This window comes from Adiantum capillus-veneris, chromosome 1 (genome assembly GCF_014529385.1).
Source record: "Adiantum capillus-veneris isolate H3 chromosome 1, ASM1452938v2, whole genome shotgun sequence".
Taxonomy (NCBI): domain Eukaryota; kingdom Viridiplantae; phylum Streptophyta; class Polypodiopsida; order Polypodiales; family Pteridaceae; genus Adiantum; species Adiantum capillus-veneris.
In genome coordinates this window covers 29,407,257-29,423,240 of record NC_140931.1, presented here as the reverse complement: position 1 = coordinate 29,423,240, position 15,984 = coordinate 29,407,257, and the positions used below count along the sequence as shown (strand labels likewise).

The following is a 15,984-nucleotide window of genomic DNA, read 5'->3' as shown; positions in this document are numbered from 1 at the left end:
AAAGGGACTTGTCTCCTTAATATATAGATAGGTGTGTACTATTTAAGCATGCATGATTTCACTAAAAGATCCTTCTTTCCCTTTCTTTTGGGAGACTAAAGAGGACCTGACCATCCTCAGCACTAAAGGGCACGAGAGCAAAGAGATAGGATCCACGGTTGAGGGTGCGCGCACGAATCTCAAGGAGATTTGAGGGCTCAAAAAAATGGGACGTGGGGTGCTGCTCACACGATTCGAACCTGGGTGGGCGTTGGGTAAGGCACATGGCTTATCCAACCCCCCATGCGCATATGTTGACCATGGTGTGCAACAAACGCATGATAAGTCAACGTGGACAGATGTGCCCATGTCCAAGTTTATTTTTCGACGTCCTAGTTTACTTCTGCTGCATCCTACGTCCCTGTACGCCTCTGCTTTTGTGCCCGAGCTTCTCAACCGTAGATCCCACCTCTGGAGCTTCATTTAATGCCTCGTGCCCTTTAGTGCTGAGGCTTTACCATAAGGCAATATTCAATCGAAAGAAAGAGAAAGGAGAATGAAGAAGATCTGTTTTTTAGAACTATTTGATTATACATGATTATATTAAAAGATCTTCTGTCCTTACATTGTTACTAAAGAGGGCCTTACCACTTGGCAATATTCAACCAAAAGAAAGAGAAAGGAGAACGAAGAAGATTTGTTTTCGAGAGAATATACGAAGAAGAGTTACTCCATATATATTATACACCCCATGCCAAAAAACGATCCAAAAAAAGAAGTCACGCTATTACAAAAGCACATGCCAAAATGGAAAGCCAAGGGAAGGGAAGGGAAGACAAGTGAAGAAGATTCTTTAAATAAATTTAAAAAAAAAAAAAACTCACAATCGTGAGTGAATTATATTAATCAACCCAAATAATTAAAAGGTCTTGTCATGCTCGTGTTGAGCCATGACATCATCCAAGGACCATACTTACATCGGCTATCAAGGGAGCCATCCCTATCAACTCGCCTGTTTATCCTTGATACATAAGGTCCATTATCCTATTCTTCTGAGATCTTTTAATTACCGATGGCCAAGATTTTTTCCCGTCCTAGGCATGTCCTCTGCTGACAACAAGGCACAAGTAATCCTAGACCAATCCTCTGAGTGTTGATTGCGCCTGAGCGTCCATATTAGTACTTTGCTTTCTTGTATAATTTCTGCGAAGCTTGCCACCTCAAGGCCTCCTTCAAACAAATGGTGGTTCCTTGTCTGCCATACATTATGTAAGAAGAAGTACCCGACGATTAGAGTGCTGCTTAGGAGGGAAGGACCACCTGAATTCTTCCCTCCAAGGAATAAATCAATCTTGTAAAATCCAACTTTTCATGTTCTTTGGACCCACTTGCATATTTTCCCTGCGAGGCCTTTGATAGTTTAGCCACCCATGAAGAGATGGGCCAGATCTTCACTAGCCACCCTACACCCCAAGCATCGATCTGACCCAACCCCTCTTTCCTGAATCTTCACCCCCGTCGGTAGAGTACCCCAAATTACCTTCCATAAAAATACCTTGCCAACTAGGAAGAAGACTCTTAATAAAAAGTTTCTATAAAGAATAGAAAGAAAGGAGTTGCTTCTCCAATGAGAAGAGTATGTTAGCTAGTCACACATCTCAAAAAGCTTAAACTTTCTTTTATTCTTTATTATATTTAAACATTTGAATGTTGCAAAGGCATAAAATATTTGAAACTTCCAAAAGCTAGTTTGTAGTTTGTACGTGAAGAGACATAGAAATTAAACATCCTTTTTTTAAGTTAGTAATCCTCTCATGTGAAAATTAGAGTTTGGTAGCTTGTTAGTATGTGACTTTTTGGAAAAAAATAATAATTTATTTCCTTAGTGACTAAGGAGGACATTGCCAACTAGGAAGATTCAGTCAGAATAAGAATGGAGTAGATTGTAAAACAAGGCAAAAAATTAAGATAGCCTTGTACTATGTGGGGAGAGAGAGAGAGAGAGATGTAATGAAATGAAATGCGATATTAATATCTTCAAAAGGCCAAAATGACCAATGAGACCAAGACAGATAATACAACTGTATTGAGAAAAACTAGAAAACATACTAGGAATGAAACTCTCTAGTTGGAGGGGGTGTCATAAAGGGAGGAGGATAACTAGGATATCAAAGGGACAAAGGTAAGTGATATAGAGGCATCCACTACAGGGGAGGGGGGGGGGGAGGGGGGGAATACAAAAACTAATACAAGCTATATAAGCAAAGAATAAAGAAAGGGGGGGAAGGTGAGGTAAGCAAAGAATAAAGAAAGGGGGGGAAGGTGAGGTGTCAGTTGCTCAAGTATATCAAAGCTCCAGTGGTTAGTGTTGGTGGACAACCTCTCTCTTAGGTCTTTGTAGTATAGTCTTGATCTCTCCAAAGTTGTGAAGAGTCTGGTCCTTCACTCCACATATCTAGGGATAATCTACTATATCTAGTGATACATCCATTGGTAAACTGGTTGTCTTGATCTTCGATGTCTAGATGGTCTACGTTGTACTACCCTATCTAAAAGAACTCCGTATCCATAAGAGATCAAGTGGTAAATCTATGGATTGCCAGTGTAGGTATGAAAGGATGTGTGACTCGTCTTTGCGTTGATTCAGTGTGTGCAGTCCTTTGCTCATTATTGAGGTCACTATTTGATAGTGTCTTCCACACAACGCTCACCCTATCAAAGAAGAGGAGAGGTGAATGCGGGGAGCTTAACCCAGCTAGCTCATGGAGGAACCCTTTCTTTGTCAAGGCATGGGAATCTCTAGCATAGCATGTGAGTGGCTTGTCAATCGTTCATCACCTCCATTAAGCTACTCAAATAGGCTTAGCAATGAGGATGCTAGCCCATTCACTCACACATGAGACTCCATTCATTGCCTTGAATGCAAGCAAGAAGAAAGAAAAGCTTATTGACTAAATGGCTACCTTTCACAAGCTATTCTATCCCTATGAACTCATTCTATACCCATTCTACCGAATGATTGAGCTATGAGTTACCTACTTAGCTAGGAAGAAAAGACTTATCCATTCACCATTGCCCTATTGTTCTATTGACCATTCCCCTAACCCACATTCCCAAGTGATAAACCAACAAGCTACTAATCAATGGCTAATTGAGGAAATTATGGGTTGCCTTGTCATCCAGTAAAATATGAACTCTTTGTCTGTTAATAGTACCATGCATCTGAAACAACTCATGAGGACAAAATTTAGGTTGCCACATAGCGGCAGTAACATAACACTCATGTTGCTCTTCGATATGTAGTACCTCAACTGCTGAGTACTTAGGTGACGAGTCTCGGGTCAAGCGGTGTACCATGTGTAAAGCCTTCTCTTTTCTCTTATATGCTTTTGTTTGCTTACCTTGCAAACGAGGACAGTCTTTCTTGGAATGCTTATTCGAAAGACAATTGTAGCATACTTTATCCTTCTTGGCACGTTTAAAATCTTCTAATGAAAGGGGTCCATCCTTGGAACTCTTGGCTTTCTTAGCCCCCTTATCTTGTGGAGATACAACTTGCTTCTTGTATCCTTTTCTACGTGGAGGAGAACAGCTGTGACATCACCAATCGCCCGTGCTTGAGCGATTAACATCCTTCTTTTCTTTTCCCAGATCATCATAAAATGTCTGAGCATGCTTAATTGCTTCATCCAACGAGTTTGGATAATGAGATTTAACATGAAGTCTATAATCTTGATTGAGACCTCATAGAAGCCTCTTTGCTTTTAGAATTCATTGAGATCATCAAGCTTGAGAATAATCTCTCTATACTTGGAGATGTAATTTGTGTGAGACAAATTGCCCATGCGGCACGCATCCCAAGCAGTCCAATTCTTGGATTGTTCATTGTCGGGCAAGAACTCCTTGCAAAAGACATCTTTGAACTCTTCCCAAGACTTTGGACGAGTCATAATAGGGATGGACATCCACCATTTGTAGGCCTTCCCCTGAAGAGAAACTAGTCTCATTTGTCGTAGCATGATCCTGTGTACCTCGTAGATAATGAATGTCACTCCACTTGTATAGATAGGTTTGGACAACATCTTTATTGCGCTTACGTTCTTCACCTTTAAATTCTGGAACGGTCACATGTTTGAGTGCAACATCCTTTATTGTTGTTGTTGGTCCTCGAACTTGAGAGAAATCAGTACTTCCATAGGTTGAACGGACCCATTGGATAGTGACAACACTTGTGCTTGCACAAAAGTGCAAAAAAGATTTGTCATGGAGGACATGTTCTTGTAAGGAGCTGCAACTGTGGTTACCCAAACAAAGGTCTCTAGTTGGTGTGGTAGAGCGCATCCAACAAACCTCATAAAGTGTTGAAATGTGCATTCATCGTCCCATACTAGATCGGCTTCTCCATTAAAGTCTCCCATGTAGACCCTTCTTCAGGTCTATCTTTCTATTTTACCAATACTTGTTGGCGAACATAATATCTAGTATGTTGCTCATGCCTTTCCAGGATACATTCTGGCTCATGAGAAACACTAGGTGGCTCAATAATATCCACTAACACTCTTGTGTCAACAATATTATCATTCTGTCCTAGCTGTTTTCTTAAACGGCTAAAATGAAAGACAAGATAAACTTTAGGATGCTCCGAAAGTGCTAACTTGTAGGCTACCTGCCCAATGTGCTTAAGTGCATATCACCACCCAACCATGTCCTTATATAGGTCCTAACCCTAGTTAGTTGGACGTTTCATATTAGGACGCCCATTGAACTGCATGATTGGACCTTTGTCTAGAGGACCCTTGTCCTCACAATCCTACTCTAATCAAGCAATGGAGAAATGAACTAGCACTCAAAGGCAAACATTCTTTCACTCACACACACCGCACATGCATACAATGCTTCATGCAAGCTCAAACACTAATTAACTCAACCCACACTACTTGATGAAAGACAACAATGCTATCAGCTAAGCTAACAAGCAAGCACACATAAGCATCAATCACTTAATCACTTAAGCAGGAAGCATGCATTGCTCACATAGACATTGCAAGAGTAAAAAAGAAGAAGAAAGAAGTCATTGTCCAGTTCATATATTAGTCACAAAAAATCGATTACAATGGGTTTCTTAAGCTATGGAAACCTGAAGTAATCTTAGAATAGAGGAGAGCTAGACTTGGACAGCTCTTTGAGAGAAATGACAAAAAAGCCCCAAGTTGAGTGTTCACTTTTATACCTAGGTCCAAAGCTAGGACTAATAACTTAGGCTCGCATTCTTTAGAAATAAGGATAATTACATAACACTGGTTATGATTTGTAGATCTTGCAAGCCTATATTGCTTCTTCACATTACATTGCACTTTGGCTTGGGCTTCATCCTATTCACATTAAACATTATACATTCCCACAAGATGGTTGTGTTAACGATTAAATCTCCATTCTTAGCTGATACATCTGATCAATGAGGTTGGAAACTCGAAGCAAATATATTGATATTATCTTCACAATGAATAAACCCACATGTCGATTCAACCCTATTTGTATCATTTTTGGAGAATAGTAATTATTGCCTATTTTGGTACTTTTGCCCTTTAGGCTTGTGGCAATATTACCTATTCAATCTGTCACTAAATAATCAACGCTTCACACATTGATAGCATTTATAGGGTTTATGTATGGTAGATCATCCTAGGATCCATCACGTAACAAGACCAAATCATCACATGTTCAAAAATGGATCAAGAAATTTAATGGGTCCGAGGATCCATATGATCATTTGGCTTCATTTAAACAAGTAACTAGAGTTGAGAAAGTGTTTAATCTCCATACCTTTCTTGAAGGGTTTGAATTGATACTAGAAGGGAAGGCCTTTTCCTGGTTCCAAGCTTTAGATCTGCATGCTTTCACAATTTTTGACGCTTTCAAAAGGGGCTTTGTAGCAAACTTTACAAAGATAGGGATCAAGCAAAGCATAAGAATATTGATCTAATGATGTTAAAAAACAATGCTTTATTTTGTACCCAATGCCAACCAATTAATTTTATCGATGGAATAGAAGACAGACTAGAAAAAGGACATTATTCCACTTGTTGGGCATTATTGGTGAGATCACCTACACTCAAAGACCTTTGTTGTGAGTTTGAAAACCCATGTTGTTTTGAGGTTCGTGGATCGAAGCCCCAAAGCTCCAAGGACCAAACATGTGAAAGCAAGGCTTGACTATGAAAGAAAAAGCAAGAGTCCTTACAGGCAACACTTCGATAGATAGATAGATAGAGACAAAGCTAGATGGATAGATAGATAGATCGATCGTTAGATAAATTAGATAGATAGAGAGATAAATAGATTGATAGATCGATAGACATCCTGAACATAGATGTTCTTGGCAGTTTTAATTTTTTTTTATAGACAATGGTCTTGTGGCGGTAAGTGGTGTTTTTGTTTTAAAAAATTTATGGTCATTAAAATTTTTGATAAAGTCTACCTCAAAATTATAAGTGGGCACCCATATTATTAATTGGGCGGCCATAATGTTAAGTGGGTGCCCAAAACAAAGTGTAAGTTGAAGTTTTTTAGTTTGTCTCATTCTCTAGTAGCCCATATTCATTCTGTCATTTTCTCGCTCTCTTTACCCTCGTTGCCTTTGCTTTCTCATGCTTTCTACCCTCTTAGTCATGGATGCTCGCTTAGCCTCCGATGCTGAGACCTCTGTTTCTTGACTATGCTGATGCGATATTTGCACGCTTCTCCAAGGTGCTAAACTCAAAGATGAGCCTTGCTACAGTTGAGCCTGACAAATCCCATCCTCGACGGAGTGGATATGGTCCGACCACCATCGTCACATCACCCAATCAGCCGGACCTCATAAGTCACCACATGATCATAAAGCCAACTTGCACCACATCACTTTCATGGTATCATCGCAACTCCATCACTCCAAAATCCGACACATTGCTCCGAGTGGATATGGTCCGCGCACCATCCTCACATTTGCCATCACCCAATCAGTTGGACCTCATAAGTCACCGCATGATCATAAAGACAGCTTGCACCACATCACTTTCAAGTTTCGTAGTAACTCGAAGGAAATTTAGCCGGCTAAGAAAAAAGACTTTACCGCACATTGCTCGACTCTCAATTTCATATCAAAATTAGAACGTAAGATTTGCGCTAAACTTGGGTTTATTTCAACCCTCATTAATGGCTTGTTATAAACCTCTCTCTCTCTCTCTCTCACACACACACACACAACATGACCCATACCCTAAACTTGGGTTTATTTCAAACCCTCATTTATGGCTTGTTATAAACCTACCTCTCTCTCTCTCTCTCTCTCTCTCTCTCTCGACATGAGCCATATGCTAGAAAAATTTTAGGATCCTCTTTGGTAATTTGTAGTATGAGCTGATAATCAATTGAAAAGCTTATATTAACAAAACTCTGTTATTCAACGAAGCCACCATGTCATCCATAGGCCACTAGTCTTTAAAAACTAAATCAATAATTTGGGTGGGGTGTGGAAGACCTCGACTCATCCCTATAACCTCATCCCCAATCCAGCTCACCAATGGAAGAAATGAAATACTACAATGTTGAAGAAAAAATAGTGTATCAAATTTCTCTGTTTGTCTACAACTATGTAAATTAAGATGCAAATTTCTCTTGTTCACAAGAGTTGTGATGTACACTACAAGATTGAGAAGAGAGGGAGGAGGTAAAGGACTCATTTGAAGGCCCAGCGGAAGTCACCATTGACAGAAGAGGTGTCACTATCCCGGAGGGACAAGGAGGAGCGGTCAAGCCGGAGAGGGGCCACATTTGGAGGGAAGCCCTTCACAGCAGAGCGCACTTGTGAGGAGGAGCGTTGCATACGAACAGCGATGGAGGCATCATTGGGCGGACACCCCTATCGTGGAGTGATAGCCGCTTCTTTGACCCCACACCCACCTTGATCAATTCAGGCGGGTCAGGCCGTTGCTTGGGTGAACTATGTGACCTTACCTTAGCCTTGGCTGATTGAGAGGTGGCCACGTAATTGGGGTAGGCACCCAAATCCTCTGAGTACTTATCATCATAAAAATCATGGGGCCCATGACGTGTACCGAGCCCACTCTACTTACCACCACCTGTCCTGGATCGCGGACTACTCTGGGCAGTAGATAGGACGCTGTCCACCTTGGCACGGAGATTAAAATCGACGGGGCTAAGATCATGTATTATGGCGGGGGAAACGCTGTCCGAAACGGGGCTGGCGATGGAATGGTGGCCACTCCCCTCACTCGGGCTAGTTTGGCCAATGTAAAGGTTCAAGTGGTGCGGACGTGTGGGCGTGAATCGGGGCTGGTAGTTGGGGGTTGATGAGGTGTGGAAGCCATGCTATGCTCAATGGAGGTGGAACCATTCCTGCGCTTGGTGCTAAGGGCCCCACCCGGCCGTGGGCGACCAGTGTCCATTTCAACTATTTTAGCCGGCATTCCATCATGCCATTCATAAGCTCGTCAAAAATGGGGATTTCCCATGGTCGTGCTGCCATCCATCTGTCCAGCCATGTCCAACCCCAATGGTTCTTGTCTGGCTCGCCATCTATTACCATTGAGTTTTGCTTGGGCAGACCTTTCCACAGCTGTGAAAAAAAATTGAAACAGATAAAAAATTTGATAGCAAGGATTCTTCTCTTAGGGGCAGAAACCATAAATTACTTGAGAAAGAGAAACTAAAAGAAGTTGTCTATGAAATTTTTTTATAAGAGCCAATTTATGTTTACTTGTTCGGATCCTCCGTTAGTGTTTCGATCACGCTTGGAGGCATGATTGGAGCCTTCCTGTCTGTTGTTCAATTGCTCTGCAGCACCAGAGTTACCAATCCACCGATCCTGGAACACCCCAAAGAACATAATGTTAGTGCTAATTAGAATTTAATGTTTCAACATAAGCAAAATGAGTATTACAAGGAACAAAAAACGTTTTCTTAGGAAGAGGGATTTCTGATACCATGGATCTTCTAGGGCGGCTCTCCTGCTGGCGTCGGTAGAAGAGCTGGCGTTGAACTGCTTGATCTTCCTCAGACATGCGTACACGGCATGCACGTACCCGCGCCTGCACACGAACCAGCACTTGCATACACCTCAGTGTGATGGCTGCTTGCTTCCGCACTATGTGACCCCTCATGAATGCCTGTAGCTTCACCAGCCCCTTCAGAGCTCGGAGGGCATGCCATGCCTATTAAATGAAAATAGAACAGAAAGAGGTGTAACATTCATGTGTGTCAAATATGGTAGCAGTGGGTTTAGCTTAATGTAAGGTTGAATTAATTCTTCACTAGAATGACTAAGCATAGATAGATACATACAGAAGGCAGGCCCTTTAAAGATCAGCTGGATTAATACATACACGTGCATTCGCAGGCATACCTACATACATTTACCTGGTAGCCATGCCATCTGAATGTGAGCATACCAAGGATATGTTGTAAATATATCCTTGGTATGTTGTAATTACAAGGAATGTCAAATCCAGATATACCAAGGATGAAAAATCCCTCAAGATAGACATCAAACCCCATGGACGGTACAAGGAGGAAAATATATGTGCGCATCACGGACTCTCCAGAGCAACACCAAGGTTGTCGGCCACCATCCACACCAAGCAGCACCGCTCGTACAACAAAACCTCTAATATATAGAAGTAGCATCCCACTTGCAAAATCATCAGCAAATCCATAGCACAAAGAGGGGCAGCTCCAAGAGAACATTGCAAGTCTGCAACACTTGCAAAAGTAACAACAAAGTGTAGGACGGGCTCGTACAAGAATCTACTGGGAAGACAGTGGAATCCGAAGATAAAGTACAACCCACAAATCCAAAAAGAGGAGAGGAAACCCCACGCAACCGACCAGCCCAAGCAAAAAGGAGACACACCAACACAAAATGGCCCCAAAACCCTAATCATGACCCCACCAAGCAAAACACATCCAAAATAAGAAAAAAACACATAACACACATACAAACCCTAACATTACCTACCAAGCGTGTGTACATGCACAAACCATACAACCACACACACTAAAGACAAGCAAACACACGTGCGCACACACACAATGCAATTAGCATGGCCCTCACTTATCCCTACTGCTTATATCTTTTTCCTTGCACTACTCTTGGGGTTTTCCCCTCAGATTTGTAATTCTCCTATTTATCTCAGGTTAATAAGTGTGTTTTGAGCCTAGGATAATTACCATCTTATGTATTTGGTGTATGTTGATGGCAGTTGGCCTTTTTTATGTAATATTTCAAGTAATACAAAGGGTTTCAAGCCCAATTCTTGAGAGAGAGAGAGAGAGAGAGAGAGAGAGAGAGAGAAGGGGGGGATATATCTCTCCTTTCTTTCGTTGAGAAAGGTATTCTTGTTTGTTGCTCTTTTTTTAATTTTATTAAATCTAATTGGGGGGGGGGGGCAAAGCGGGCATGGACTGTTCTTGCCTGAGCATGTCCCAACCCCCCTCCCTTGTTACCCCCACATTGTCTTACCTGTGCGATATCTAGATCCTAGCTTGCTAGGAAAAGACCTTCGAGGCAACACCAAGGTTATCGGCCACCAGCCACACCATGACGCACGCTCTCTCTCTCTCTCTCTCTCTCTCTCTCTCTCTCTCTCTCTCTCAATTGGGCTCCTAGTAGAGTCTTGGACTCTCAGATTCTTTGTTGTGTGTGCAAATTCCTCTAACCTCTTTGGGAGGGACGCCTATGCTCCTTTAGATGTTCATAGTGGTTGTGGCACTTGCCCTTTCCACAAGATTGCTCTCATGAAGTGACTCCACCTACCCCCATGTGGCTACTATCATGGCAGGCTCTTGGCCCAAGTACCATAGGTGCACAAATGTGTCTCGCGCTTGCCCAAAGGGATTTGACGCATACAAATGGCACAAGCCTCATATGGGCATTCTAGACAAAATAATTTTGGAAAATCTCTTAAACGAGATCCTATCCTTAGTCATAAAAAACCACCCCTAGAGACTTGGCTCCCATGCTCTCAAGGGATATAAGCTACAAAAGAGGGGCTATGACCCACTAGCTAGGTAAAATTGGGAGGAGTGGGAGGCAATTCAAACAAGTGACCGATAATGCCAGCTCTGAATGGTGTTGACCCCAATGAAGAAGGGCAGAAAGGTAATCAACTTGATGCTACAAGTACTTCTATGGAGGCACACACTAAACTTTCTAAATTCCATCTCTAAAGAGGTACCAATCTACTTTGTCATATGATTTCTTAAAGCAAATACATTGCTTGGACTCCATGGTCTCAATGGACTCCATTTTGACACTAAACTATTGTATATACGAACCAATGTACATGGTGCAAAACTATATGGAGATTTGGAGAGCCACATAATGGTCAAGATAGAGGATATATTATCCCGTTGTGAGTCAAACGTATGGGTCAACTTTCAAGGAGACCAATACATGAACTTAATTGGGATACATTATGTGCTAACACCTTATTTTGAGCATATGAATTCCATAGGCACAATACACCTTGGAAAGGAAGGATGCACAATGTCCACCCCAAATTTGATGGATTACCGAGAGGATTCACCTCCTCAAAGACCTTCACGAACAGTGGGCTTTAAACCAAGTACACCACCATTGACATCGATGGGATTGGAAGAGGTAACATCTAGACCTATTGATGTTTCAATCCCAATTTACATTATGTAAGTAAAAAGGGTATATGTGGACAATGCCAGTGTGCTCTTGTACCAAAACACGTGTGGAATAGTTTATAGAACAACTACCACAGATGGCTTGAATACCCACCAGAAACAACGCTTTTTGTCTTTGAGGGAAGGGATTCTCTCCCTATAAGCATACACGACACTTGGGAAACAAATATGAGGCTCTTTCACCAGACAGATTAGGACATTATATGTGGCATGACAAATAGGTTTTTAGAGAGGAAGCTCGTATAGTACCAGGAGTTATGGCAAGGCCTAGGGAAGAGGAATACGACGTACCAACTCCCCCATACATGCCTCCTCTAACATCGGCGTTTGCTAGCCTAAATATGAGTGTAAGAGGTAGAACACCCATTCCTGAACAAGAATGAGGAGTTCCTCATAGAGAGTCTTTTAGGTCTATCAATCCAAGGGTAAGTAGAGCGGATAAGGGGCATTACGGGACTTCAAGAGATAGATTAATAATCCCCATAACAAGGCCCGAACCTAGGAAATATATGAGGGATAAAACTAGGAGAAGACCAGACGATAGCTTAGCAAAGAAAATAAGACCCACGAGCCTTCAAAAGTTCATCAAGAAGTTCAATGGAACAAGAGATCTATATGAACATGTGGCATCTTATCACTAGCTTTTATATGCAGAGGGAATCATAAATGTACACATGAAAGTACAAGAGTTTGGTTTGACTCCAGGAGGGACACCTCTTTCCTAGTTTCAGACACTCAAGTCATACGTACTCTACAATTTTGCAGTACTCATAAAACAATTCAGTGAGGCACACTCCAAAATTGGGATTAAACATAACAATGCAACAAAAATCCTAACTTCAAGCAAGAGGAACACAAAATAGTAAAGGCAAGCATAGACCGACTAAAGCAATACACTGCTCGATGTCCGAAATCCAAAGTTCCGAAGGAGGAACGCCTTATTTCTTGTTTCTTAGAAGGGTTGCAGGATCATCAAATCTATATGACTCTTTTCTCACAAAATCACACAGACTGATGTCTATTTCTTTGAAGCCCAGAGAATAGATGATAATAGACAAGGAAACCCCTCTAGAGATAATCAAAGAGTGATGAGTATGAGAAGTGATAGGCTAGAAGCTGAAGCTCAGAACATAGCAGACCAAGTAATCCATAGGCTTAGACAAGTCCTATGAATGAACCCTAGCAGGCCTTCTCACAACTCTTTCTGTGCTCGAGAACCAAGTGCATCACCTTTGAAATGGTGCGAGCCTTGTAGAAGATGGGGAAACCATGAGACCAATGAGTGCTATAGTTGTCAGAGATACCTTAGAGAGATAGGAGGAGCACCATCATAAGCAACATTTTCTCAACCAAACCAAATATCATCAATTGACAAGGTTAGGCCAGCCCTAGGCACTCAATCAACACCCCCCAATCCTATTGTGTTACACTATATAGCTCATGAAGAGGACCATAGGTCCCAAAAATTGGTCCAAATTTACTTAGGCTATGGGTAAGAAAACTTTTAACTCTCAATCCTATGGGAGACTACAATCAAGATTATGATAATTTGAATCCAGATCAAATGATCACCATGAACACTCAGACTCTTATGCTTTTAACCAATAGAGAGTATACACAACAAGGAGGATACAACCAACCAAGAGCCACGCACATCCTAACATATCCACTGTAGCAGGGCCATTCTTTGAATGTGGTTTAGAGAATTGGGCCAGAGACTATCCTAGGAGGATTGAAAACAATGTAGCACCAAGAGGACCAAGCTAGCCAAGAGCCCCTCGATACTATGAAGGTTGTAGTATTGAGCATCTATCAAAAGATTGCCTAAGTAAAGCAGTCAAACCATCCACCATACCGCGCACTACTCTAGGATTCATTGATGTGGTACAACCTTTGAGTGAATCCAACAATGTTAAGGAAGTTGTGCCCGTTAATGTAATTACCAGGTCACAAATAAGAAAAGGCATGGAGGGAGACCATGACAAAGAGGGAAGTGCCACGGAAACTCAAAAGAAAACTCAGAGAAAACAAAAAAGCAAGAGATAAGGGACCAAAAGGAGACTTAGGGAGATAAGGCTAAAACCATATTAGTGCCAGATTCTCTACCAACACTACCCAACCTTATAGAAGAAACTCCATAAGAAGCACACGAACCATTGAGCTTAACGAAGAGTGAAGCGGCCAACTCCATGGCTTCCTACATAGGAGATTCATAACCTAATTTTTGAAAGTCTATGGGAGTCTAGTCTAGCCTTGAGGAGAATTCTCAAAAATGGGACCATAGCACATATACGAGACATTTTGTCAACCCCACTAAGAACCACATTACCACTTCGGGAATTATTGAGACACCAACCAGAGTTGTGGACTCAAATACATGATGCTCTACAACTTGTCCCCTCATATTTAAAAGCCCAAGAGTTCTTAGAAATGAAACAGAAAGTCAAAAGGGTGCCCCTTAACAAGATGAAGAAGTACAAAAAGCAAGAGAGGGACAAAGGAAATTCCATGCTACCAATATGAATGGGGAAAGTCAAGAGTTTGGCTATCCTAGATACGGGAGCAAGAATAAGCATCGCAACTAAGGCTATTTGGAAGAAATGGTGAAGTTTGCCTATGGTTACGACAACCATGGATCTACAACTAGCCAACGAGAACTTGGAAAGACCATTGGGAATTATATGCAGGGTTACTATGGAATCCTGTGGTGTGATGTATGAACATACTTTCATCGTAGTTGACTTCAAGAAGAACACCAACTACGATATTGGGAAGAACATTCATGCGACAAATGAAAGTAGTCCAGGATTGGGGTTACAATTACCTTTATCTATGGCATGAGGATTCCATCACTCGAGTGAATCTACAAGATTTCACTTATAGGGATGTAGTTCGCACTCCTATAGATGAATTTGACTCCTATTCCTCAAGATTATCATTGACTTCAGCGAAGACTCATGCGAGATGAATCCAATGATTCAAATGATCGGATCTTTAAGAAACCTATCCAAGAGATTATTTTGGTGAATATGAAATTGGTGGATCAAGCACTAAGTGAACACATAGTGCATTTGAATCCGTTTCTAGAAGACCTCATAGATCCCCATGAATGGATACAAATCTTGTCCACTCTTAATGTAAGTGCACTAAAATAAAGGACTAAATTTTGTGATGATGACATATATGATGTAATCCCCATCAGAATGATGGACTCTAATCCATTTGAAGAAGCTATTTTAATATGAGACATGGAGACCTCTTTTAATGAGGACCCTCTAACATATGATCATAATAGCTCTGCATATGTGCAAGAATTTGAGCGTGGGTTGGATGACGATGAGATAGTACCTCATTCAGAGCCAGAAAAAATCTACATGTTGCTATGAGAGCGTGAGCCAGTCGAGCTTGATATTATTGCTAGAGATCTTCAAGAAACTAGGACAAAACAAAGGGAGAAATGTAGAAAGAAACAAGGGAAATCAAAGGGACATAAACGACCCCCAATAATCCAAGGCAAAAATGAATATCTCTATTTTGTTGGAGCCCATGATTGCATCAAGGCTCACAACAAGTGAAAGGAATCCTGGAATGTGATTAGGACAACCAAACTACAAAACAAGGGGAGAGGAAAAAAGACAAAGGTAAAAGTGATTCTAGGAGACACACAGGAAACCATAACAACAAAGCCTGAAACCACACAATCCCAAAAGGACAAAACCCCAAAAGTAAAACTCTCAAAAACAAAATGAAAAGCTTACTACCAAGAGTACAAGAAAGTCTTGAATAAGTCTTGGAAGCCGGCAAGTGAGGAGATAGTGATGAGATAAGGACGGTCAACAATTGCCTTCCAACTTCAAACAGTACACCATCCAAAATAGAATGATAGTGTGCCACACCTACACACACAAAAACAATAGAAGTAGGCACATTGTACAATAGACCAGAGGACTCAAAGAGTGTGGATTTAGCTAAACCATGAAAGGAACCAAGACGGTACACATTGCCACTTACCTCACCAAGGAAGAGGAGGATTTGCTAATCTCAATGCTCAAACAATACAAGGACATATTTTCTTGGACCGATAAGGATTAAAGGGAGTGGATCCTATGATTTTCCACCATACAATACCCTTGAAAGATGACACTAAGCCTAGGAAACAAAGGTGGTACACGTATAATGATGCATTCGGTAAGAAAATCAAAGAGGAAATGGACAAACTATTACATGCCAAATTTATTTATGAGATAGAACACACGGAGTGGGTCTCACCAATAGTAATTGTCCCAAAGAAAA

The 15,984-nt window shown here is 41.4% G+C and overlaps 2 pseudogenes; one reads left to right on the top strand and one right to left on the bottom strand.

The window, feature by feature from the left end:
• Positions 1-7,335: 7,335 nt before the first annotated feature.
• On the bottom strand, positions 7,336-9,903 carry LOC147464478 (protein IQ-DOMAIN 17-like; annotated as a pseudogene).
• Positions 9,904-11,524: 1,621 nt separating this feature from the next.
• Positions 11,525-12,332, top strand: LOC147464477 (uncharacterized; annotated as a pseudogene).
• The last annotated feature ends 3,652 nt before the right edge of the window (positions 12,333-15,984 follow it).